This window comes from Myotis davidii, unplaced genomic scaffold (genome assembly GCF_000327345.1).
Source record: "Myotis davidii unplaced genomic scaffold, ASM32734v1 scaffold334, whole genome shotgun sequence".
NCBI classification, from domain to species: domain Eukaryota; kingdom Metazoa; phylum Chordata; class Mammalia; order Chiroptera; family Vespertilionidae; genus Myotis; species Myotis davidii.
Window position 1 is genome coordinate 1,518,610 of NW_006285797.1, and position 16,164 is coordinate 1,534,773.

The 16,164-nt window shown below is 38.1% G+C and overlaps 1 long non-coding RNA gene across 1 annotated transcript in view; it reads left to right on the plus strand.

Annotated features, from left to right (window-relative positions):
* The window catches only part of LOC107182007, a 28,289-nt gene extending 21,379 nt beyond the window's left edge, over window positions 1-6,910 (plus strand). The window contains exon 4 of the long non-coding RNA XR_001512728.1: window positions 6,746-6,910. This is a non-coding gene — a long non-coding RNA (uncharacterized LOC107182007). The remainder of the gene's footprint in view (window positions 1-6,745) is intronic.
* Window positions 6,911-16,164: the final 9,254 nt, after the last annotated feature.

The window sequence follows — 16,164 nt, forward strand, 5'->3', positions numbered from 1 at the left end:
GCAGCCCAGTGGGGACCGCCCACCCTAAAGGGGGTGTGGCCAGCCTGAAAACAGCCATCAGCCCCTCACCCAGGCTGGCCAAACCTCCATGGGGTAAGGGTATCCACTGGGGGCGGCCCACACCTAGGCTAGCCAGGCATCCCAGGGGGTCCCCTGAAGTGGGTGTGACCAGCCTGAAAACAGCTATCAGCCCCTCACCCAGGCTGGCCAGGCACCCCAGCGGGACCCCCACCCTGATCCGGGAAACCCTTCAGGGCAAACCAGCCAGCCCCCACCCATGGACTCTATCCTATATAGTAAAAGGGTAATATGCGAACTGACTCTAACAGCAGAAAGATTGGGAATGACTGGTCACTATGACACACATTGACCACCAGGGGGCAGATGCTCAATGCAGAAGCTGCCCTCTGGTGGTCAGTGCACTCCCACATGGGGGAACTCTGCTCAGCCATAAGCCAGGCTGATGGCTGCCAGTACGGCGGTGAGGGTGGGAACCTCTCCTGCCTCCTCGCTAAGAATGTCCATCTGCAGCTTAGGTCTGCTCCCTGCTGGTAAGTGGACATCCCCCAAGGGCTGCCGGGCTGCCAGAGGGATGCCTGACTGCCAGCTTAGGCCCGATCCCCGAGGGAGCAGGCCTAAGCCAGCAGGTGGACATCCTCCGAGGGGTCCCAGACTGCGAGAGAGCACAGGCCGGGCTGAGGGACCCCCCTCAGTGCACAAATTTTTGTGCACCGGGCCTGTAGTTCTTTAATAAAAGGTGATCAACATATTCCATATCATATAGATTTTAAAATATTTTTGAGTGTCCACATATACCAGAGATTGTGCAAGACTTTTGAGGAAATAACATTGTGCATAAAATATGGTCCTGGTTTCCACAGGCTTGTCTTCCAGGACAGATGAGTAACATTATAGGCAGGATTGAAATAGAGCTGTCAAGTTGCATTGTTAGGGTTTTATAGCTGCCATTGTGAATTAGGTCATTCTCTGTGGTGGAGACCGAGCTTGTATATTGTGAGATGTCTTAAAGCATCCGGGCCTCTACCCACTGGACACCAATAACACCTTCCAGTTGTGACAACCCAAGATATCTCCAGATATTGCCAAGAACTGAGTTAAAAATCACTTGCAATTTTCAACCAGTATATTAGATGGAAAGTCCTAGGTATATTTTGCTAATGAATATAAATTCTAGTTGGAGAAACCAAGTAAAGTCCATGGAAGAAAGGGTGGCTGATATGAATAAGTTAAAAAGAAGAGAGAAATTCAGGACCAGAGAAGATGATGATGAAGTGGCTAAGCTGATGATGGGAAGCCAAGTGGATAAGTATGAATTATGTTCCAGAGTCATGTAGCACTGGGTGGTTAGGAGAGAAAAACTGATAAAGTAAAAAAGCAATTAAATTATGGAGGTCCTTGGATATAAAATAAAGAGAGATGGTTTTCATTTTGTAGGGTGGCCATTTGCACATAGAAGTGAAATGAATAAAGCATCACTTTGGAAATGTTAATATGGCAGTTCTGGGCAGAATGATTTAGGCAAATACGAAAGTTTATTTTAGGTCTGGGACTCAGTTAAGGACATAATTTGGCAGAAATTGGAGAATATATTTGTGAGAGATGTATTTCCCAACATGGAATGAGAGAAGAAAAACTAGTGAAGAAGTCTATATCTTGCTTCTATGTTTGATCTCATAAATTGTTGTTGAAATTGTTTTCTCGTAATACAGCTGACACTTTATAATAGAGCTGATGGACAGATGTGCCCAGATTCTCTGGGACTCCATGAAGTGGAAAGTTATAACTGATGTTGCAGAGTTGTGAAAACAAAGATAATACCATTCTCAAAAACAACTCTCCATTGACATAGAAACTAGGGATCTAAGAGTTTAAATAATGTCGTTCAAGAAAAGTATTCAAGTATTCTAAAGGGTTAAAATGTATGCTTAGCCAATTTACTCTTGATTGTAACTACACTGTTCATTTTCTCTTAAAAGATTTTCTATCCCTTTGTACATTAAAACCTCTCATGCACAGAATGGCCTGGGATAGGGTGGGAGCTAGGTAGAGGGGGACCAGGGGAGGGAGGAATGGGGGATATCTGTAATGCCGTCAAAAATAGATTAAAAAAAAAGATTTGAAAAATAAAAATAGGGAGAGGAAGCAACTGTGAAATAGAATGTCATCACTTCCCCTTCACCCCCACATCTTCCATTCTTGCCCAAGTCACCTCTGACTTACTAGTAGATCTAAGAAAGGGGCATTTTCTGAAATCACAGAGACTTTCTATCCTTTGTTTACCAACAGGCTAGTATACTTATTTTAGAAACTCTTAAGCTCCCATTTTTTAGATTATGACACCAAAAAAATTTAAAATGTTGGTAGACACCAAAAAATTAAAATGCACTCTTTGAAAAACGTAGAAGCAGGGAAGCAATAAGAGACTAACTGAATAGAAAGAAATGAACACCTAGGGAAACCATTGGAAAAATTTAAAATCAGGCACAAAAATCCTGATTTTGTTAAATAAGCAAACTCTAGTTTCATAAGCAGGGAATTAAGTATTGGTGGAAATTCAAGAGAGGTTTTTTTTGTGTGTGTTTTTTTTATTCCTGTCAGCTAGATATAAAATAGACGATAATTGGAAGAAACTTGAATAAGTGAAACAAGGTAAGAGGCTGCTGCAGTAATCCAGATGTTGCTCATTTATCAAAAGCAGTTTCTAAGTATCCTCTGTATTAATAGCACTTTATGAGATACAAATTAATGCTTAGTTGAACTAGGGCAGCGACTACAGAAATGGAAATGTCCTACTGAATATTAATAAAATGACAAAACCGGCTCAGTGCCCATTTTTTTCTTGAGGTTGTTATTCCTACACTTATCAGACTTTACATATTTGAAACAAATCCACACTTTGGGGATGTTTTCCTGAAGTAAGTTGCATTAAGAATCATGGGGAGAAGTTGCTAATAGTTGCCAATCAACTGCCTGTCAGTCTGTACCGATATGACATATTTTCTGAGTTTAACAGCACCATGAGCTAAAGATGAGGGGGAGGGAAAAAAGTAGGGAGCAGTGCCACCCCTCCAGGTTTTAGCAAAGGCTCTATTTCTGTCAATCACCAGAAAATTAAAATCCTTCCTGGTCCTGCAAGAATGTTTTTAGTGAGTGAGAGTGTGTTTATGAAAAGAAATGAATGAACCAAATGGCCACAATTATTGATTCTTTCTGCCCCTGTGGCTTTAGACTAGAAGTGGTTTTCAAGGGTCCCAAAAGCTATTTCCAATTTTCCCCCCCTTAATTTGATCTGCAGCAGTATGGATGCCCTCAAGCTAGCCACATCTGATCTGTTCCATCAGGCCAATGGGAGTGACTGTCAATTAATAGAAAGACTGCATTTAAAAGCCCTTTTCATCTTTCTATATAATTTAAAATGTATATTAAGCTACAGAAAAGACAAAACACCTGGATTGTCACAAAACTAAATTTTAGCCCCACTTCTGACTGCGGCTTAAAGCATGAATCTAAAAAAATCTAAACTATCAAAAAATCTAAAAATGTCGTTGTGGTTGAGAAGTAAAACCTCTCAGTCAATCTCCTACCTTATCAACATAATATTCACCATTGGAAATGTTTAAGTACTATTAATTACAATTAAATGGCTTTTGGTAAGTTATAGAACTGTTAAGTGCTATAAATGAGTTTTCTTTTATGTAATATGAGTATCTCGATCTATAAATTAATATATACTCTTTTTATAAAGAACTGTCCCTGGCTCAGGGTTTGTTTCCTCAGTCCAATATTCGGTAAGCCTTTATTGCTAACATGTTATGTGTTCTGTGCCATACAAGGGACTGGGCACATGGGGGTGTGTAAGACGGGGATCCTCTTTCTTCAGGAGTTGACAGTCTAGGAGAAGAGAGAGACAATTAACCTGGTACATGCAGAAAAATGTAAAAAGTACTACCATAGAAATGAGCACTTAGGAGAATATATAAGTCAGAATAGTAAGGGTTTTGTCTTGTAATGATGTTTGTTTCCTTTTCCCAGTATATTAATAATCCTAATAAAAACCTTAGCAGTTTCCTATGCAAAATGGCAATGTGAACATGTGGCTTCCATAAACTGTTCAATATTCTCACAGTAGTAAAAGGCTTGAAGGGATCTTCAGTAACTACAAGTTTCATTTACATAAATTTATCAGGTATTTTCCATATTTTGACATTCCTAAGAACCCTTTTAAAAGCTACCGCATTTTGTTTGGGGAGTATCTTTCCAAGTCAAAATTCTTGTATTTTCCCCACTCTGTTTCTCTCCCGGTTTTCCCCTAAATAAGTCGAGAAGCATTTATTTTCTGTGGCTGGTAAATATGATTTATCGGCTTTTGGAAGAAAAAAAGAAGAAAGAAACACTGAAAAACCTGTGGTGCATTTTCTGCTTCAGTAAATGGGTCACACTTTGTCAAATTCTGACTATATTAAGCTTTTGTGAAGTTCTGTTTTTCTCAAATACTAGGTTGCTGCATTGGATATCGAAGGGCAATTTATTTTGTTCTAAGTAGGCTTTTACTCAGTTCATTTTTTTTTTTTACCTCAAATCATGAATACTTCAGAAAAGATAAATCAGATAAATTAGAATGCTTAAAGAAGGAGAATATTATTTTCATTTACATTTGGGCAAGTGCACGCTGCCCCATATTTGGAGATGGTTATTGCAAACTGAGACTTGTAAGATACTGACTTGTTAATTTTCTTGTGGCAGTGATGAATTTGAGGTGATCCATCTCTGAGAAAAATGGCCCTGTCAGAAAGTAGCTTCTATGAACAGGAAGATCAAAATTTGCCATCCTCATAGAAACTGAACCTAAATCATAGCCACCAACAATTATTACTGCATACAAATAAAGGTTGAGAGTAGATATAATCAAGAGTATGCCATTCACAAATGATTGCTTAAATGTTTTTAAATTGATCTGAACATTTACTTTTTGATTCTAAACTATTTTTCAAAATTGTCTTGCTATCACCTTGTTAGGATGAGTCTTTCTCAATTAAAATGATAACATACAATACACATTCAAATGCAAGATATATTTTTGTTCTAGTGAAGTGCCCAGCACAATGTCTGGAACATTATGTGTTCGGTAAATATTTTCTCTCTCCTTTTTTCCATTTGTCATGATAAACTACTTTAAGTTGGCTTAGTTATCATCTCATATGAGGACTAACCCCAGTGCAAAATAACCCACTCTTTTCCAAAAAAATCACTTGGTATTAAAATAACATTTACCAATTATTAGGTATGTTAAAATTTGTTTTCACTCACACATTTATACTGGTCATGCATTATTTGGTGCCAATCTTTTCACAAATATAGTCATTCTTGTTTTATTCTAGAACATTTTCATAATGCTGCAAAACAAGAAGGGCAGCAATGTTAAAGGAATAGATAAGCGTGTAAGTGGGCATTAATACCTTCATCCTGGAACCAGCTTCACCTTCTTCTCTTTTTCAAATCCTCTGTTTACATCTCAAGAGAGTTTCATAGTCCTGAACAAGTTATCATTTGAGTGCTCCTGCTGACTGAGTCATGGCTGTCTTCTCTCCTCTAGTTTCAATCAAATGGTCATCCCTGAGCAGAAAACATTTGAGAAAAACTTGGAACTCATACACACATTCTGACAACGTATGCTCTTCCCCATGACCAGCATCCTAGGTCTTCAGTGCTTCACACTTAAGTTGTTGATAAAAACAAATTATTAGCCTACTTCCCTGCCTTAAGTCTTCCTTTCACCTAATTGCCCTACTGATAGAGAGACTTAGAAACATTCCTGCCATATTATTGCTTCCAGTTTAACATCTCAAATGATCCCCCATTTCTATCAAATAAAATTCCCCAGTTTGATATTCAAGGCCCAATACAAACTCATCTTTGAATGCCTCTGGTTTATGACTTGTCACATTTCAACAGATAGTCCTGTCCACAAAGTCACAAGCATATATATTTAATATTTAAACTTGTCTCAGCCACTACTTTTTGAAAATGCTTTCTGTCCCTTCCCACCTGTCCATGATGTGGGTGAGGTATGCCTCCCCTCCTAGAGTACCTTCAGCAAATACAACAGAGAATGGAACAAATTGTATTGTCATTTTTTGCTTATTTGTCGGTATCCCTTCATTAGGATGTAGGTACCCTGTGGGCAGAAATATGTTCTATTCATCTTTCTCCCACCTTATCAACTTGCATCAAAGTTAACTTCTTTGGTAATAGTAAGATGGTCATAAAAAAAGGAAGAGATGTGACTTGGAGCTCCCAATATGAAGCTGAAAATAATTTGTTTCTAAAGCAATACTGCTTCTTACAGAGGAGCCTAAAAAGCCACAGAATCAAGAGACAAATAGGCAGTATATGCAGAATTCTGAAAGTGATCTGGGACTGTGTATGTCCTCTATACACAGAGCCCCTGCTCTTCCCTCTGGATGACATAATTAGATCTGTTCGCTGCTTGCCTCTCTTACCACCGTGCCCTGGCCACTCTCTTCTCTGGTCCAATATCTGAGGATCCCTAAGACAGAAAACTCATTTCATTAATACCGATTCTAACACTTCTTCATTTTAGGCATCATTTCAGGATTTGCTCTGCAAGCATGCACCACACTGTTGTTATAATACAACCTTTCACTGCATGTGAGAAATCTCCTCAGAAGCACTTCTCAGTCATGTCCCTCTGGTTTGGTTTCAGGTCCTTGCCTCCAAAGACAGTCCCGTTCATCATGGAAGACATTGGAACCTCCAGTAGTTGGAGCTGAGGGTCTTTATCAGAAAGCAGTCATTCACCTCTGCCTTAGCCCTACCTTTCATTCCTGATATCAACTGTGGTCCAAGTATGATCTTCAGTAACCAGACCCTGTCATACATCTGTAAAATTTGAAAATAAACAAGTGTTTAAAATATGTACATGTCTACATTTCTTTCTACTGCTGTGATTTCTTGTAAGCTACACATAATGCTTAACAACTCATTCAAGAAGCAGGAATATGGCAGTAAAAAATAACTGAACTTCTCAGTCACCATCTCACATGATAGACCATTATTCCATTACAGAAGTACATAGTTTTGTTAACCCTTTGAGTTGATAGGAGTTCCTACTGTTTTTAAATATGTATTGACCTGCAAACCTACAAATGGTGGAAAGTACTATTTGAGAGAAACCATTAACTGAGGTGTAGGAATATGAAAACACTACAAGATTATATTTGACAAAGCAAGATGTGTAAAAATGTATTTCCTCTGGCAGTAAGTAAAAATAATGTGGATCTTACAGGGCAATTTGAAATTTATTAGATAAGGCTTCCCAGAGAAGTACGTTTTCACAAATCCCTTTATCTTTATTTTCAAACACATTCATCTTTATTCACAAACTAGATGTGCTGGACTTTGAAATCCAGCTTTATAACATCCCAGTATTATTATGGATCAGTCACTTTCGGAACATATAAACTTCTTCAAAACAAATGTAGACCAAATGCCCTAGAACTCACTTGCCCAAAGGTTTAGTGAACTCCCTTTAGTCACTTCCACAATTTTATTTTTTAAAAGATTGTGTTTTCTCACAACACAGACATTTCTTCCCAAGGCATATCTCCTAAATGAGTGCTGAATTGTGTATCCATCTTGATTAGTCAGACTGGAATCTTATTTTTCTTCTCTTTGCCACAAAATAAACTTAAAGAATTCCAATATTTAGTCTTCATTACATGTGGGTATGCAGGTAGTGTAAGGATACTAGTATATGCCAAATTAAGGATTGCAAAGCTGCCTAAAAATGGTGTGTTGTTTAAACAATGTTTGAGGCATGGTTTCTTCCCTGTTTGGAAACAGTGAGGGCTGCTGTATTATGATTATTGGTTCATTTTCTGCTTGATTCCATGGTGGGAAGTACGAGCCTTACTGACTTTATAAATGCAGGTGAGAAAAATTTAGATTAGAATAAGTATATGAAAAAAAAACACGCCTGTCTTGTCAAAGAAAAACAAATGAATATTAATTTCTCTGTAATTCTGGCTAATAGCAGGACAGTAAGGAAAATATTACCTCTGAAACTTCAAGGACATTAAATTATTGGGTTGATTAGAACCACTTCTGAATTAGGAAGTTGTTTTCCTCATCTTCATTGTGTACACAGATCAGACTTGGTTGCCTGTGATGATTAGACAGAATAAAAGAAAATCTATGTAAAAACTGAAAAGTTTATGCATGCTTTGCATATTAGTCCTTCAGCTCACAGAAAAAAAAATTGTCACATTGGCCTGTTTTCAAAACACCTTGGGATAGTTTTCCAAAGAACCAGGAAGGATAATGCATGGAACATGTGCTAAGGGAATTCAGAGGTGAGAGCAATCCCTGAGGAAGGGAGAAGTACAAGAAGGCTCATGGAGGTGGAGCTGAGACAGTCGAGGGCGAAATGAGCATTTCAGATACACAGTTTGTTCAATGGAATGGAGATGGACCCATATTGTTTGGGAGCAAAGTAATTAGTAAAGTAATTGGGTTGAAAGAGAGGATTAATTTATGGAAGTAAGAGAAGACAGAGTTGAAGAGATATGTAGGGACCAACAACAAATAAATGAGTGTCTGCTATTTGAGAGGTGTACTGGGCACTAAAAAGACATCTCTGAAAAAGGTGTTTGAGCTTGAGGGTAGGGTAAAGGAGATAAATTTGACTGAACAAAACAGTATAGATTGCAATGAAAATAGACCAGTTTAAGTTGTACTGAACTGAAGGAGATGCATGTGAAAGCTGTTATGAAGGAAAAAGAAATTGGACTGAATGGTTGAGAATGTGGGAAGAGAAATAGAAAGTTCAGCAGCTAAGTTGGTTGGCTATTAGGGGGAATTATGTCATTCTTTAGGAATTAAAGAATGTGCAATGCAGTTCTAAGGCTACCAGCCCACGTTCAGCCAAACTTCATGGGTAAAGCGCACAGTCCCCCACAAGTCTGCCCTCACTTCAGACTCTAGCCTCAAACTCTAGTGTTCCCAGATCACCCACACTTGAGACCAACTGACTACAAATTTGGGAGTTTCCTCAGTTTTATAATTTGCCAGAATCATTCACAGAATTCAGTAAGGCACTAATTTTTATTATAGAGGATAAAAATTAGGACCAGCCAAATGAAGAAGCATATACAGGGAAAGATGTAGAAGCCTTCCAAACATGAAACTTCTGTGTGCTCAGGGTGTATCACCCTTTCAGCATATCAGTGTGTATCACCAGCCAGCCAGCTCATTAAGCATCACTGTGCAAAAGTTTTCTTGGAGTTTCATTACAGAGGTATGATGTTTTTTCAATTATTTGCTATGAAATTAAACTCAGTCTCCAGCCCCCTTCCTCCTCAAAAGTCAGGCTGTTATCACAGGACTTAAAGTACCAAACCTTTAACACATGATTGGTCTCTCTGCCATGGCCAATCTCCATTCTGACCCCTCTTGTGAGCAAAAACTATCTAGAGGCACTCCATGAGTAATCTCATTAGCATAAATTCAGGTGTGGCCCAAGAGGCCCACCATAAATAACACACTCCTATCACTTGGGAAATTCAAGGATGTAGAGGATCTCTCCGCAAAACCAGAGACACGGATGCAGCCAAATTCTTTGTTACAATATAGAATGAGTTTGAAGTAACTTTAGGTTCTTTCAGGCGGAATCTCTGGCAGACAGTTAAAATGTCAAAACAAGCTGGAGAGAAAGAGAAAAAAGGACCAGAAAGGTGACTTTGGCCACAAAGTGAAAGGTCAGTGTTCATAGTTACTCAACGAGGCCTTCAGTTGGGATATGCGTCCTTTGCAAGAGAATACACATCAGAAAGCAACTGAAACACATGTAACTTATTTGTCTAAAGAAATCAATGCTTAGCCTGAAGCTAACATTAACTTGAATAGAAACAATTTTTCCTGCATCTTCTCTGATAACCAGATGTCTAAAATATGTATCTTTTACAAGCATATCAAACAATCCCTAGAGAAAATGTGATAAAAATATGTAAATCCAAAATTGACAGAGCAGTGACTTAAATACTTCATTCTTGTTCAACAAATGCAAAAGTGATGAGGTAAGCATCACTAATGCTCACTTGCTCTTCAACATTTTAAACCAAATGACTGAGTTCCTTAAGAACAGACAATGTTTTGTTCAATGTGCTGTAGAAAATGAAATAGCAGAAAACAAAACAGAAAAAAAACACACCTTCTGCCTTCATGAAGCTTACATTCCAGTTGGAGAAATAAATAATAAGCCATACACACACACACACACACACACACACACACACACTGTAGAAGCCCAGTGCACAATTTTGTGCACGGGTGGGGTCCCTTGGAGTGGCCTGCGGGGATCGGGCCTCAGTTTGCACCCCTAGCCTCGCAGCTGCAGCCCTGTCTGGCACCCGCTGTGGCCTGGTGCCGCACCCTCACCTGCACCACCATCCCGCCTGCGGGGCAATCAATTGGGGCCAGGCTCCCTGCCTGGCTCCCTCAAAGGCTGGGAGCCGAGCAGCGGTGGCATCAGGGTGTGGGGACGGCTGGTTGTCATCTGCAGGGTAATCGGCGGGGTGATCAGGGCCCCCGCTTGCACCCACCTTGGCCTGATGCTGCCCACTCACCTGCTCCACCATCCTGCTGTGGTCCCACTCTTATTGGGGCCCATCTGGGCCAGCAGCACCTCCACTGCCGCCCACTGCCAGTGCCATGTCGCTGACACTCACCATGTTCTGCGCCACCCCCTAGTGTTTAGTGCACGTCATAGCGAGCAGTCGAACTCCCAGTCAAACTCCCAGTCAAACAATTTCCATGTTAGGCTTTTATTATATAGGATAGTTAAGGCATTAGAGAAAGAGCTAGCTATACATGTGGGAAAACAACCTAGGGTCAGTTACATAGATGTCAGCTGATGCTCACTAAAAGGGCTGCAACTTCCTGAGTGGCAGATATATCTCACAAGGCTTAGCCACATTAAGATCAGTAATTGTTTAACAAAAAAGCGTCACAAGAAAATCAAAGTATTTTCAAAATTCCTTTAAAAACAATCCTCTTCCCTGAAAACTGGCCACATATGCCTGTGTCCTGAAAAAAACACCTCGTTCTATGTGTAATGGTAAACTGAATTCTAGACCTTCTAGATGCTCACCAAGTTAGAGAAAGCTGTTTCCCAAAGGTACAGCCCCTGATGCTACTGGGTTCAAAATGGTCTCTCACAAATGCTAGAGTCAATATTTGTTGATTGATTGGTTCGTGAGCATGTATAGGATGAGTTTTCCTTCAAACATTTCATAATTGTTTAAAGAGCATCATTGCCGTGGCCAATGTGGCTGAGTTGGTAAGAGTATCCTCCAGTACACCAATATCCCAGGTTGGAGACCCATCAGGGCACAGGCCTGGGTTGAAAGTTCCAACCAGCCCTGGTCAGAGTGTGCAGGAGGCAACTGATCTCTCTCTCTCTCTCTCTCAAAATCAATGAAAGTGTCCTTGAGTGAGGATAAAAACAAAAACAAAAACATCACTATTTATTTTTGTGACTTTCTACTAAGGTTCAAATTCCTTCCTGATTTCAAAAACTCACCTCTATGTAGAGAACAACTTGATATGAAAGTATGAGAATCTTGGAAACAAAAAGGAAATAAATTGCAAATTGATTTAAAATAGCACTAAATTTTCTGTTCTGGCCAGTGTGGCTCAGTTGGTTGGACATCGTCCCATGCACCAAAAAGTTGTTGGTTTGATTCCTGGTCAGGGCACATGCCCCAGTTGAGGTCTCAGTCCCCAGGAGGAGGTATGCAGGAGGCAGCTGGTCAGTGTTCTGCTCTCACATTGATGTTTCTCTTTCTCTCTCCCTCTCCCTGCCTCTCTCCCTAAAAATCAATAAAAATATTTAAAAATAAAAATAGCACTAAATTTTCTTAGAAAATATTATGGTTTGAGGAAAAATTAGGATTTATTGCTTAATTTTAAAACTTTAATCTTATACAGTATTCTTGAAAATCCAAGGGTTGGGAAAAACAATAAAATTCTCTATCTCTAGAAAATATGTGGAAATTAACGATTACCTAGTGTCTAGACATAGGCAAACACTTCTTCATACAAATTCAATTTTATTTGTACTTTTATAAGTTATTAGCATTCATTTGGATACAGTTATTTTTGTTAAATTGCTTTACTTAATGAGGTGTGCTATGAACATGATATTGCTGACACTAGATACTCAAAATAGATAAAAATAAGAGACTTCTTCAGTTAATAAGCTTTCAGAACAAAATAAATTAACATTCTTCTTAATTTGTATTTTTAATATTTAATTCTAACCACATACTCTAGCTGTCTAACATATCAAAATAAATGTGGTTTCTAACAGATTGGAATGTTATAAAGCACTGTTGCAATAAAATATTCAGAGGTAATTACTTTAATAATAGGTAGCATTGTAGGAAGATCATCAAAATAAGTTGATGGCTGAGACAATGAAATTGGTAATCTGGGTGAAAGCATGGCTATCTTTCAAAATCAATTATCACAATATATACAGACAGCCACACTGGTCAATGAGAAGGCTGAAATGAATTCATTTTTCATGCATCAAGGTGAATAGTCCTATGGAGAGACCACAGTTTAAAATGTGTATGGGACCAGTTTTACTGTTTCTACGTCTAAGACAAAACCCCACAGTTACAAATACCCAAATAGACAATTTATATTTTTATGTATTTTTAAATCCCAGTAGTCCAATTATTTCTGATGAAAATACTTGATTGCTTCACATCTGCATGTACATCCTCATTTCTCTTGTTTTGAATCGGACCCAACTGACACTAAGTTTTGGTTGTGATCTCCATCCTGATTACTGTACACATAAAAAAAAGGAAAACAAGCAGCTACTCAATCAAATAACTTGTCCCTGAGAATTAGAATAGTCATCAGAACATGGATAGTTTTAGTGGGGCCAGATCTTGCGTAACAAAAGAGACCTTTTGCAAAAGTTTTAACATTTCCTCCACTTATGCTGAGACATCAGGGAAGAAAGCTCCATCTGCGAATGCAGGGAGCTGGTCTCTTCTATGCCTGGAATCAAAGGGCTAAGTGGACTTTGCAAGACACTTGACTCCTGTGAGATTCAGACTTGTCATTAATCTGACTCTCAGCAGCGTTGTTAGGATCAAGCAAAAGAAAATAATATAACAGAGGAGACTTTACATATTTAACATATGTAAGTTTATTGTTCATATTTGGCCTTAGCAAAAGGCTAAGGATACATCTTTCTTTATCAGTTAAATTAATTGTCACTTGATCAACTACAAATACTTAAAAGAAGTAGTTTAGGCTATGGATGGTTTAGAATGCAATAGTATTTTAAACGTATTTTTTCATCTCCTAAATAAAATGTTGTTAAACCATTCTTACTATTGGATCATCACATTTCATTTTTCTAGCTAATTACTTGCCAATCCTTCCCTCAACCCCACACACACGCCCAAGTTGAGTTCAAGATGAAACACTACAGTAGTATTATAATGTAATCACATGTCCTAATCTTCCAGGAAGGCATTCAAATATGGGAGGCGTTAGTGTATTTTGAAGCAAACAATAAATTGGGTCACATTCTTAAGACATAAATATTTAGCCCCTAAAACTCTCAACCTCATTCTCATTGACACTTGATGTTTCTGCTGCTAGTTTAGGGGACACAGGAACATAAACATTTGTCTATAGTCAACTCCTTACGGGAAGAAAAGTACCATTTTTAGACAGAGCCATAATTTATCCAACTCAGGATTCTGTCTCTTAACAGAAATAAAAAGTGACATTTGGAGGGAAAAAAATGACTGTTACTCTTTATAATATAGTACCTGGAACAGCCCTAACTGTCCTTTCCATACACTTTTATGGATTAGTCAACTTTGAACCTACTCAACTGACATTATAAATGCTTATAAAGATAAAAGAGCAAAGCTAAACATCTACTAAAATTTGGCTGTTTCTCCAAATTCTTTCTTTGATAGGTGATGTGTGTAGGCTATTATCAATCAATAGCATCTAGGGATTCAGTGACTCCCAGAAGGAGTGTATGTGACTGTAGAAATGGGAGTAGACAAAATATGAGGACACAACACATTGGCTTGTTTCTTCATTTGTTTTTAGTTCTGATTGTTCATGTTTTAGATTTTGAATGATATCCACCTACAATTTCTCAAATAATATGTGCAAAGAAGAAAGTCAGCAGACTTTGGTAGGTAAAGTTCACCAAATAGTAAAATATATTTTAGTGCTTATCATGAGCCAAGTACTGTTATCTGCAGAAACTCATTTAATCTTGACATTAAGCATATAAAATATATTATTATTGTTGTTGTTGTTGCTATTTTTATTTTGAAGAGGAGAAAACTGAGGTTCCTCCAAGCTAACTTGCTCAAGTTCACAGAGAGCTAACCAAGGTCAGGCTGCCTCTGGAGCCTGTCTTTCTAACATTGATGCAAAATCCCAAGTTTGTGATTTTAAAGCAAAACTCCATTGTACTCTTTGAAGAAAATAAAGAAATCTGATGCTCATGATGATACCCCCATCTACAAGGAAAATGTTAGTGGATTAGGTACCGCCCATCTCCCCATTCCTTTTGTCTGGAATGTCATTAATGCTCATTATAATTTAATGTCATTAATGCTCATTATAATTTAAGTCCTACTCTGAAAGACTAAACAGGAAGGCACTGAAGAGATGAATCTATCATCATTCCACAAATTAAACCATTATATTTAATAAGAAGAAATAAAAATAAACACGTTATCTTGTAGTGAATTAAGATCGTCACACTAGGAAATCTTTGGAAGCATTGTTACCCCCGGCAAGAAAGTTGGGAAAAGTAGCAGATTGTAAATCTATTCTGATAATCATCACGGCAGGTGAATTAACAGCTGAGTCAGCCTGATTATTTATGTTATCACAGGACTCAATAGTGATGTCCGCACTCCTGACCCACCATCCCCACAAGCATGGGAGATCATAGGAAAGGGAGGCTACCACATGTTCAGTAAAAAAAACACAGCACACTGGCTTCAAAATGTGATTTTGCTCTTAATATGTGATTGTGGGCAAATCATCTTTGGGAGCCTTGGTTTCTCTTGTTTAAAGTGGGGCTAATGGTAACGATAAATAAGTGAATGAAGTAATATATCTTAAAGTGTTAAGCACCATTTCTGGGTTAAAATCTTTCTGACATGCATCAAAATAAATGGAATTATAAATTGGCTTTATTATTGTTAAACAAGATGATGAATTAGTCATGTGATAGGCCAGCTAATCTAGGAAATGGAGAAATGACTTAAAACATCATGTGGTAAACTGTTTGAATAGAAAAGGCCCAAATATTGCTGTTTGTTTGTTTGAAAGTTCAAGGGAAGAGTTTATACCATGGGTCAATCTGGTATACATCTTCTGGTGTCAATTGTTTGATATGTAATAGCTTTCCTCTAGTTCTTTGAGACACAAATTTGGATTATCCAGTAGAATTAATACTGACCAGAGTCAAAGAACACCTTTATTTAGAGTTATGCACACTAAAAAATAAATAAATGGGGGTTTCTTATACTAAAGAAAATAAGATTATAGTGACAGTACAAAGATGAAGTAAGGAAAAGCAGGAAGAAATGTGGACAGTCAGAAATAGTCTGACAGATGTGAGTGCTGATGCCTCATCTAAGCATTGTAAAGATTGGTATGATTTTGCACAATTAATGCAATGTCTCTGGGCCATGGCTGCCTTATCTGAAGAATGAATTAAATAGACTCACTAAGTTAAGTCCCAAGGTCTCAAGCATTCTATGATTCTATTCGGTTGTGACAACAAACTATTGTAAAATTAAATGAATAAAACGTTATATGGTAAAACATAAACATTCACTCACCTAAGCATCCAGGAAACATTTATTGAGCAACCATTCAGTGTCACACACCATTTTAGGAAGAGAGGTTATAACAAAAATTAAGTCAAACAAGGTGCCTGTCCTCATGACCCTTATATTCTAAAGGAGAACACTTAAAAAAATAGATAAAAGCTACATTTTCTATTGCATTAGACTGTTTTATCTATAGGGAGGAGATAATGGGGTGGTGGTAACT